Here is a 10,922-nt window from a genome sequence, read left to right as displayed (position 1 = left end):
AGGATATTTTCTCTTTCTTCCCCCCCCCTCCCAGAGGAAGTGCAGATCCTTCTTTATAAATTAATGTCTTATGTTTCTCATTTATCTTCCCACCCAAGAGATTGGTTGGGCTGTGCTGTCTGCAGGCTGGGAGTGCTGCTCTGCTGGCATGGCACTGTGGTTATCTCTGAGACCCTGAGAAAGTAGGTCCCCAGGTGTGATGTGACACAGTCCATTAAACTTCTTTTATCAGACTTTGTTTTGGGAATTGTCTAATTTTATGCACTGCTTAAAAAACCCCTCAACAATACATATATCCCAGTAGCTATTATTTCCAGTACTTTTACAAAGCCCACACTTCATTACTTCACAAGAGATGCCTCATACACAGAGTGCATAGGAACCACAAGATTTCATTTTGCTATTTCATGTAAAGGCTGAGCAAGAAGGGCTGAAACACCGATGCAGTGGTGATGTAATATGAAATGGCAGGTAAATGCAAACTAGAGAGCAAATTTCCCAACATGGTAAACTTTCATTACCTTTAGGTGGTTAATATGGAGATAAACATGCCATTGCTTGGCTTCATGGAGGCACAGTTCTTCTTAAAGGCACCTATACTGTTTCTAGGATGAGCCTGGGGCCACAAGTACCAAAGTGCTCTTGGTGGAGACACCAAGCTGCTCTGAATTGGCTCAGTGCATCATGGCTTGATCTGTCCCGATGGAGGCAGGCTGTGTCCTGCAGCACTGTTTTGGCTGTGTGCTCCATGGTCCCCAGTGCTCCAAGAGGATATATTTACAGAGGTGCAGTGTTAAAACAGAGTCACAGGGGAATTTGGGATGGAAGGGGCCTTTGGAGTTCATGTCATCTAACATCTGCTCAAAGCAGGTCTAATCAGCTGGCAGCCATCTCTTCAATGATGACTCTATTATTCTGAGGTTTCCATGCCATACAGCACACCTGACCTCCATTACCTCCAAGAGCAAGGAGAGGACTCAGTGATTATGATCCAGAGGGATTTTGCACCTTTTATCCCAGGTGATTACAAACTTGTGTTATTGCCATAGCTGAGCACCCAATCCTTTGATTATATTTATTTGGAATGGAAGCCAAAGCACTGTATCTCATTTTCCAGATGTGGACCTAGGGCACAAGGATGACATTTGCCAGAGATCACAGTCTGTGCAGAGTAAGAAATTGAGTGGTCATCTCTCAGGGCTGGCATCCTACCTGCTGCCACCTTTCTGTGCATTCCTGCCATTAGTTATTAACAGCCACCTTGCTATTTCAGATAATTTTTTGAAGCAAGGGGCAAAGTAACACAACACTTCTGAGATGCCAGCTATGTAATGGGTTCCAGTGTTGAGGCTGAAAGTGGAGGAAAATGAAAAAGTGCTAACACTGCTGCCATACATGTGGTAGGCAGCTGCACTAGGGATCATTGAATGAATGATTCTCCTTAAAAACAGTCCTTCTGACAGTCTAAAATGGGATCAAAATTAATAAAAGCTGGTTCTGGAAATGAGGAAAGGTCCCCATGGTCTTTACTGCTGTCAGTGAGAATTCATATCATAATGATCAAAAAATGTATGAAGGTGAGTATTGCTGTAACTTGATTAAACTGAAGTCCTGGAAAAATATACTTAAGACACCTGCAATCAATTTTCATTTTGAAATTCAGTTCATGCAGAAGGAGGGCTTGGGAAGAATTGAAAGGCAAGATAGTCTTTTCTTGAAAGACAAGAATGTTTATATTTAAATGAGTGGCTCACACTTTGATCTCACATCTAGCTTCTGGTGAGTAATTCTATTTTATACATGGTCTCACCATGGTTATGTAAATATAAATAGAAGTATAAATATAAATAAATAAATAAATAAATAAATATATGGCATGTATCACTTCTGTGACAAACAAGAAAAAATATAGCATGGGCCACAGATGAATGCTATACTAGCTCTGCTCCCTGGAGTGATCCAGATAAGCTCCTTTGCAACCCTTATGTGGATGTTCCATATTGCCAGCCCCCATTCTAGACACTCTGCTGCATACCTGCTCAGGCCTGCCAAGACAGCCAAATTAGGATTGCAGCAATTTCTCACTTGAGGCAAGATGCCAATGACTCTAATTCATGTGGTCTCAGCTAGTGTAGGGACTAGGGAAGAATGGGCAAGGACTCAGGACCTGCAAACTCCTGTTGATGCTTCAAACTGCACATTAAAAAAGGGAAGAATTCTGACTTTTTAGTTTGTAATTTATTTTAATATGTCATTAAAATGTAAAAGGCAAATCTCCTTTTTAAACCTGTAGTGTGTCATATCTTGCCCATAGAACTTCTCAGTCTTGAAATCTGAATGGCCAGTTCTTGAGGTGATATACACCAGTACTGCTGCACTGATTGCAAAGGCAGAATTATTAGTTTGCAGCAGCAGAAGTTGAAGTTCTGGCTCAAAACTGTGTGGAAGCATTTGTATTCCCTTTCTGGTCACATTGGTGCCACTAGAAAAATGACTCAGGATGTGAGAGCCACCATGGCTTTACATCCACATCAAAGCTTATCCTCAGGCCTTGTACCATACCCCATGGGGGCTGAACATTTGTTTTTAAATGCTTCACTGAGCTGTATAATTGAGGAACATCAACAACACATAATATTAAAACCCATCAAAAGAAACTCTTCACGTTCAGATACAAATGTCCTGAGCCTGAACTCAAGGAGCTGTGTGATCTTCCATCTGAGGGTCAGAAAGGATTTTTTATTAAATTGCCTTGCCTCTCAGAGGTCAGACAACATGGATGAAGCCTGTAGATGCTTTAAAGCAAGGACATTCACTCTCTTCCACTGTGGGATGTATCTTCAGCCTAATGCAAAATCTATTTCAAGTACTGCTACTTCATCAGAGGTAGGAAGGCAAAATAAACTCCCCAGGAATTAGAAAGCAGGCTTTATATCAGTAGCTTGTGTCACTTTCCCATCAAAAATCTGCTGCTCATGTACCTTGAACATGATTGCAAAACATTACCTTTAATCTTTTGACAGTTTAAGAAAAGGGTCCTTTATGCACAGATCGAGTCTCCCATAAGTTAAATCTATAGCCCTTTCTTCTCTATAACCTTGGAGAAAACAAGCAGAAATAAAAATCAGGGTCCCACAATATAATGTACAAGATATATCTGGAAATTTGAAACAACTTTGCTCATTCAAATTCATCAGTTTTCATCGGGTCTGGAGTGAGGTTGAGGTTATTTCAGACCAAGCTATTGAAAACATCAAAGCAAAACGTTCTTTTCTTGAAATGAGCTGCAACTCAAGTTTCCTTCCTGCAAGTACAAAGCCTTCAGACATGAGGGTATCTCTGACCATCCCTCATGGGTACAGAACGAGGGAAGGCACCTCTTTAACTAGGTAGAGGAGAAGCCATTTACCGTGTGTATCACCATTTGAAGCAGAGCCCAGTGCTTAAGAAGTAAAGGGCTATACCACTGGTAAAAATAAATTGAATGGCATTTCTTCATTTGGAAAAAGGCTTCATGATTGAAAAGCAGATTGGATCTCTGCAGAATAAACTGTTTCTGGTGCTCCCATTGGATGTAGCTTAAAACTGTTAAAGTGATGCAGGCTGGTCTGGATTGAATTACAAAAGGAGTGGTTTATTTTGTAAGACAAAGACTAGAATAGTTTCAGCTCTGTTCAAGCTCAGCATTGTTCCAGGTGTCTGCAGTTTTCTTCTCAAGCCCATTGTTTTCCAGCCTGCTTTATGCATACTGTGTTTGGGAGGGATAGGAGTGTAGTAGCTGGAGCAGAGCACTAAGGGCTCTGATTCCTGCTCCCACTGCTCCTGCTGCTGCTAATGCTGCTTTCCTTACAGTTTTCTTCTATTCTTCTTTTCACTCATCCCTTTAATCTACCTGATATTTGGGCTTGAAGAGAGGTTCATTGACATTCTGTACATTGTCTAATGCTACCATTTAATAGGACTAATGAAGGAGGATTTTCTGACTATTCTAACCCCAGGAGATCCTGCTTACTGCCAAACAAACTGCTAAGGAGAGGGGCACTGGCCATTGCAACAGCATCCCACAGCCTTATCACTATTGCAGTGCCCCCAGCAGAGAGCTGCTTACGAGTCTATTTTGCATTTTCTTACAACCCACTCAGCTACTGCAGTTCAACCTGAAAGCCCAAATGTCCAAAAGCAGTGTGCTATGCCATGGCTGCAGTACAGGTGCCCAAGCCCTGGGCTGAAGTGACTTATTTTTGTGTGTGACATCCAGGGGTCAGTCTGTGCCATTCGGTCCCTCTCTGCAGCAGGGGCACCAGCTTATGAGATACAAGGAACACTGCAATGTCTACCAGGTGAGGACACCTAAGGAAATCCTTATTTTTAGAGATGCAGCTGAAGAAATCAGTACAGTTGCTCTTTCTCTGTGTAACCAGGCTAGATTCAGTGTGGCAATTTGCTGTGCTCCCAGGGTGGGGGTCTATAGGCTGCCAAGGTCTTACACAGGACTCCCTCCCATTCCTGCAGGAGGTGCCCAGGTGATTCAACAGTCCTGCTCCTGGTTGGGATTGCCTTTTCCCCTCACCTTTCACAGTCACATAAGGCTTATGCTGTTAAGATCTTTCTAAGGCTACTGCATTGCTATTGCTTCACTGCTGCTGTGCATGGCAGACATGCTGTGGCTGAGTGCCAGCTGCTTGGAGAAGAGCCCTTTTTTCATGAACAACACAAGCTATGAGCAGTAGGAGCTGGTGGTCTGAAGTGGGTGTCAGCAGAAGCAGGGCATGTGTATTGGTTGTAGGAGCAGGGTCTGTGTATTGTTTAGAGCTGGATGGATCACTAGCTGTGTATGTGTTGAAACACAGATGATCTGAGCTTGGCCATGATCTCCAGGATTGATACAACACAGGCAAACCCAATAATTTTCTCAGTCTAATCTGAAATAGGCTTGGACTCAGGACCCTCCACATCAGGGCCTTCAGCCATGCTGTGGAGTGAAGAAGATGCAGTTTCTGTGCAAGCCCTGAGCACAGCCCTCACTGCCAGAGGCTTCCAGCACAGGCTGCTCTGGGGCCAGGCTGCCCTCCAGCCATCCCTGCCAGGCAGCCAAGGGGAAATAACACCCCCAAAAGCAAGAAGGGGTACAGTAGGATTGCTGCTGAGGCCTGCCTCTGGCACCTGTGCCACAGAGGGCTGCAACATCTGTTCCACCCAAATAATGCTCTGAAGGGTTGAATAGATAAATATTGGAGTTGTTGATGAAAGGAAACAGTGCCAGACGCTTTTGGCCAGCAGAACAGGAACACGTCTCATTGCCTCAGGTTGAAAAGACTTTGGATGTTTAGGACTTGCAAAAATTAGAGGGAGGAAGCATTAGTAACAATATCTGACACACATTTGCTTCATTCATAGACAAATTAACCTTAATCGTCCAATTTATAAATCAGCTTTAAGTGAAAGGGCCCCTCCCCACCCCCCACTGCTGCATATTTGGGGGATTAAGTTGTTTGGTTTTAGTGATAAATTAGAAACATCTGCATCCGCTGACAGCCTGCAAAGGAGGCGTGTACAGGAACATAGCTGGGCTGCTCTGATGGGGGGATTCTGTGCCAGGGCATGGTCCTGCCCACCCCTGGCCATGGGGTCTGAGAGGCTCAGGCTGTCTCCCCTCTGCACCGGGATCGGCGGGGCAGGGGAGGCACACGCCTGCTCCTGGGCCTGCTCAGGATTGTTCCTGGGGAGGTTGGAGCAGTGGTGAGCATCTCCAGCAGTGTGCTCTCAGCAGAGCCTTCCTTTTAAGGGTGTCTTGGCAGTCCTTCCATGCAAGTGAAATTGTTTCTGCTATCGGATCATCAAGTCTTAATGTCAAAGAATCCAAAGCTTGCGCCAGAGTCGAAGCGGAGGCTGCTCAAGCATGAGCACTGATGGCAATGAGTGTCCTGGCCATCCCTTCTGGTGAAGAAAATGGTCCTGACTAAGGGAACGAAGAGATTTTTCAACCCTGGCCTATCCTTGCAGAGGTGATACAACTTCCTGATTGCTGAGTCAGGTTGGAAATGGCCAAGAGACACATTACATCAAAGTATTTCACAAGGGCGTTTAACTTGTTCAGGAGGTGTGAAAACAACCCTCCTGGCTACAAGCCCTTATCTGCAGGAGGGTAAATCTGGGGCTAAATCCTGCCAGATACAGCATTCCAAATATGCCCTGTGCATCCCTGGAGCTGCACCCACAGCAGACTCGATCTGTGCATGTCCTTGTATCATACACACAAAGGAACTGTGAGGACTTATTTGACCTCAGCTGTGACCTGACTCTCATTGCAGGGATTTAATACATGCCCTGTTGGGCTGCAGAAACAGATGTTTTACACACACCATTCAGACGTTTTTTCCCAGCCTTTGTCAATCAAAAGTCTCAGACAGAAGCCGTAACTCTTAAGGACAGAGCATGACTGCAGAAAGGGAGAATACAAGAGAATGGGTGGTTTCTACCAGCTCCTGTTCCCAAGGTATCCTTTTTTTTTTTTCCTGGATATTTTCTCCAGGTGTGTTTAAGGATTATCTGCATTTAATAATTTTTTTTTCTATATTCTGATAGATCTGTCAGAGAAAAGCACTCCAGCCAGGTCCAGAGTAGGCTCTCAGACCAGCTGTACAGAACAGGTCCTACAAGTTAGGCACCTCCTGGTACTGCAGGAGGCATTGTTCAGCTGTGACACAGTGCAAAGTGATGTATTTCTGTCTGAGAAACTCCATGAAAAGAAATTTTGAATCAGGACTGAGGCATGTGGCCTGTCAGCATGGAGGTAGACATCCTAGGCAGTCCTGCAGAAGAAACTCTCAATTCTTTTTAAAAAGCTGAAGTCAGTCTCCAACGCAGCTTCCAAAACCCCAGTCCAATGTAAAGCAGTGTAACCCATATGTAAAGCTTAAAACACAGTGAAATGCAGTCCCTTCTCTAAAGAATCAAATAATATTCACTGCACAGTCATGGAGGTCCATGCAGGCTATCCATCACAGCCCCTCTGAGACCCTGGGGGCCAACCCTGGACAGAGAGTGCCTGCTCTCTCCCAGGGTGCAGAAGCAGGGGACAGGGAATAGGACAACCTGTGTCACAGTTAGCCAGGACCACTGGTCCTGCTCATCCTGCCTAAACTGTTTCCATCTGCCTGATTGTCAATGTTACTTGATCTTTGAATTCCCCTGTGGGACGCTCGGACATACAGTGAAGTTCATTATGATGAAGTTGGGTCAGTAAAGGGAACATTTTTTCTTAATTTTCTTTTCCCTTTACCCAAGATAGGGAAAGAAATGAAAATTCCCTTCTTCCAGGAGAAGAGCAGGAGCTGTTATCCAGACACCAGACCTTTATGCAAGCTGTTTTGCTGGAGCATAGTCCATCCTATTCCCACTCCCAAAACTGCTGCATCTCCCTGGAATAAACTTGCTGCCCCACCTCGAAGATGGTGCTCAGAGGTCATCTGCAGATGTATCACCACTGTCTAGCAGGAATATCTGCGCTGAACGACACAAACAGTAACTCAAGAGAGGCCAAAGCAGCCTTGGTCTTTCCACTGGGATATCAGCTGTCCAGAAGCTGTAGAGTGCCTTCCCCCATCATTGGAGCAGGTTACAGGATGGCACATCAACCACTGTAACTTTGGGGAGGAACAGCTGCCAGCAGACCCCCTCAGGGCCCTCCTGTGAGGAAGTGGTAAAGTGGTTTACCCTGGGGAAACACACAGACACACCAGAGAGGTGGAAGGTCTGTGAGAAGGAGACTACCAGGTTGGTAATTCACAGGAGGAGACAAGCAAAGATGTGTGGGACTGGGTGGGTTGCTAATGCAGGGCTATGATCTCAGGTTTAGGGGCCAAAACAGACAGTTTCTGGAAGACAACTTTCAAAGCGTGTCTGTGCAGTGCTGCAACTTATAGAGAGTCAAAGGAGCCAATTGCTCTGTAAAATAAATACCAACAGGGTGTCTAGAATAGGGAATGGATACTAAGAGTAATCTACATGCATCTCTGCATTTCCACTGTTTGATGATAGTGAAAAAGGATTGCAAATAGCGGTCTGGGATGAGTTGGGGAAGTAGATTCAATCCCAAATGCATTGAAAGGCAGCACACTGGCGCTGTGCAGGAACATCAGGGCTAGTAAGGCTGGCATAACATCAAGTTTTTATAGACTCCTGCAAAGGAAAAAGACTTTTGGTCTTGAGTTGTAACTGCTAGTGAGAATAGCAGATGTATGCTCCAGCACCAGGAGAGTCCCTCTCCAAGAAAAGGGAGAGTTTTCCTGGACAAATCCAGAAAAAGTTCAGATTTCTCTGTTTTTTCCAAGGGGTAAAAAACCCGAGGGAGGTCTCTCTCTCAGCACCTCACAAATCACTTTCCCCTGTGCTGCAGTGATGGGACTCCTACACTGGCCTGACTGCAGTCACGAGGCACATCAGACCAGTGGAAAGAGGTGGGGTGAGCAGGCTGGGGACACATCTCTTCAGCTCTGCCCTTCCAAGTCTCCTTGGTTTTATAGCAATGTCACTCCCTGTTTTTATTGCACATTTTTTAAACTACATTTCAGGTCCCACCTCAGCCATTAATGCTCTTCCTGCTCTCAATTTTTTTTTTTTTTTTTTTTGGGAAAGAAAGATATTTTTCTTGAAGAATGTAGCAGAAAAAAAAAAAAAGGACAGAAATAAAACAGAGTGCATGAATTACAATGAAAAAACCCATCCCCTTAACTGAACAGTTCCCTTCCTTAAACCTTCCTTATCCCTTCCCTTAATTTTAACCTTGGGCTTCTGCCAAGGAGATGTTCCTGTTTTTTGCAGGATGTCTGATTTTGGCTTTGGGGTCTCTCCAAAAGAGAAGGGGAGAGTGTGAGCTGAAAATAGGGTGGGTGGCCTGATGGTGTCCAAACCAAATCAACTATCTCCATTAATTTTTTTGAGATCTGGCCTCCAGTTCTGTAGGCTGCACCCCATTTGGGTCTGAGAGATGTGATACTCACATGGATGAGGAGGACAAATCCAGTAGATAGACTGAAGATGAGCCAATACATTTGAGCCAGCACAACATATGGACTATCACATCTCAGCCTAGGAAAGATTGCTCCCCACAGATTTCTGCTAGGTTTGCCCAGAGTGAGTGAAACATCCCAGCCAGTGAGACTTTCCCCTTCTATCCCTCTGGATTATTTTATAACTGTATATCTCTCCCTGCCAGGATATGTTTCCCATTATTCATAGCCTATTCTTCCCCTTTTAAAATGATCCTCATTATCCTCTGTGATAAGATTTAGTTTTATACAAACACTTCTGTTCGTCCCAACACCTAAACCTAACAGAAACGTGTAGACTCTTTGGTCATATGGCTCCATCCCTACTCTAAGGTTTAGTGAAACTGTAAAGTATCTTTGAAGACTTGGGTCAGGTGCTTTGCTGTTCTGCTTTCACCACTTTTGGGTTTTCCCATCTGTATCAATATCCACCATCAGGTGAGGCATGAGGGTAGGCAACCAGGAACAGTTTCACACTGCTTTTCCAAAAATAGAAGCTGAATACTAATTTATGAAGAACATGAACAATTTATTTCAGCATTGGGAAATCAGAATAATCTAGATTCCTTCTTCAGCCCAACAGAGAGATTACTACCGATGTGCACCTTTTACTTTAGAGAGACTGGGAGCAGAAATAAATCCCCTTTGCTGACAGTTGCAGCCTGATGTCAGTAACTAAAATGTAAATCTGCCCAGTGGTTATCTCATCTGCAGCCTTTGTTTTCCAGGTAGGACCATGAAGATGAGCCTGCAAAGACTCTGGATTTCTCTGCCAAGGCAATCACATAATCACTTTGCTGTCCTTTTGATTAACAGAGAATCTACTTCAGCAGTGAAAATGGAGGGGGACCTGTCTTCTATCTGAGACAAGCAACCTCTCTGAATTAGAAACACTTTTAAAATGTCCATTAATTCTGTAAAAGTTTACAGCCTTAGGATTTTTCCTTCCCTGTGAGGCAAAGTTTTCCTGGTGAATCTAAATTGTAGTTTTATCATTTGCAATGTGTCCCTTTGGTAACAGGGATGTTATTTGATCATGCAATGACAGTGTACGCAATGTTCATATAGCATCTGTTCAAGGACTCTGAAAATCAGGCTTACCAGTGCATGGGAAGGACTTGTGCATGGACATGTCACAGAGAATTAAAGATATAAGTTAGCTCTGTGAATTGGACAGAACTTCTCCTGCAGGCACTCAAACCCAGCTCTCAAAAAAGTGGATTTCCATCTACCTCTTCACCTTGTCACTGTGACTGAACCATGGATAAGTGCAACAGTGAAGTGAGGACATGATGGAGGGGATGAGTTAACCAAACACTACCTTCTTTGTTTGCATCGTTCCCTATCACTGCTGCTGAGCCAGAAGCAGTCCCTTTGGCTGAGACATTCAGTTTCAGAAACCCACCTGCCCCCAGTACCATTAAGGAACATGGAGCAGGACCAGCCTTTACCACCCTTAACTCCCATCTACCTACCACATTAGTGGGGTATTGCAGAGGAATGACAAGGAATAGGCAAGCGCTAAGAGGGGGAATACACTTTCCAATCCCTGCACCATGTAGTCCTCACCCAGGTGACATGATGGGGGTGTTCCTATGTCTGCATTTCCAGAGTTCAGCGGGGATGGTGATGGTGGGCTTCCCACTCAGCACAAACTTAACACAGGGGCAGCTTCAAAGAGAACAGGATTTTAGGATTTCCTCCATGATAGTGGGCAGACATATCAGCTCCTCCTCTTCCAGTTTTGATTTTCTGCACCCTTTTCCCTGCCCTCTCTGCTCTGTGTTTCTCAACTCCTAAATACATTTCTCACAGTGTGATCCATGGGAACGCAGCATTAGAGGCATTGACATGAGTCCTCCATTCTCACCA

The 10,922-nt window shown here is 44.5% G+C and overlaps 1 protein-coding gene across 1 annotated transcript in view; it reads right to left on the bottom strand.

Annotated features, from left to right (window-relative positions):
- C1QTNF7 (C1q and TNF related 7) overlaps nt 1-10,922 on the bottom strand; it is a 50,818-nt gene that overhangs the window by 38,264 nt on the left and 1,632 nt on the right. The gene's annotated exons all lie outside the window — the stretch shown is intronic.

The sequence above is a fragment of the Lichenostomus cassidix genome, chromosome 4 (genome assembly GCF_008360975.1).
Source record: "Lichenostomus cassidix isolate B80296 chromosome 4, HeHo_3.0, whole genome shotgun sequence".
Taxonomy (NCBI): domain Eukaryota; kingdom Metazoa; phylum Chordata; class Aves; order Passeriformes; family Meliphagidae; genus Lichenostomus; species Lichenostomus cassidix.
The sequence above is the reverse complement of the archived record's forward strand: the minus strand, read 5'-3'. Positions and strand labels throughout refer to the sequence as shown.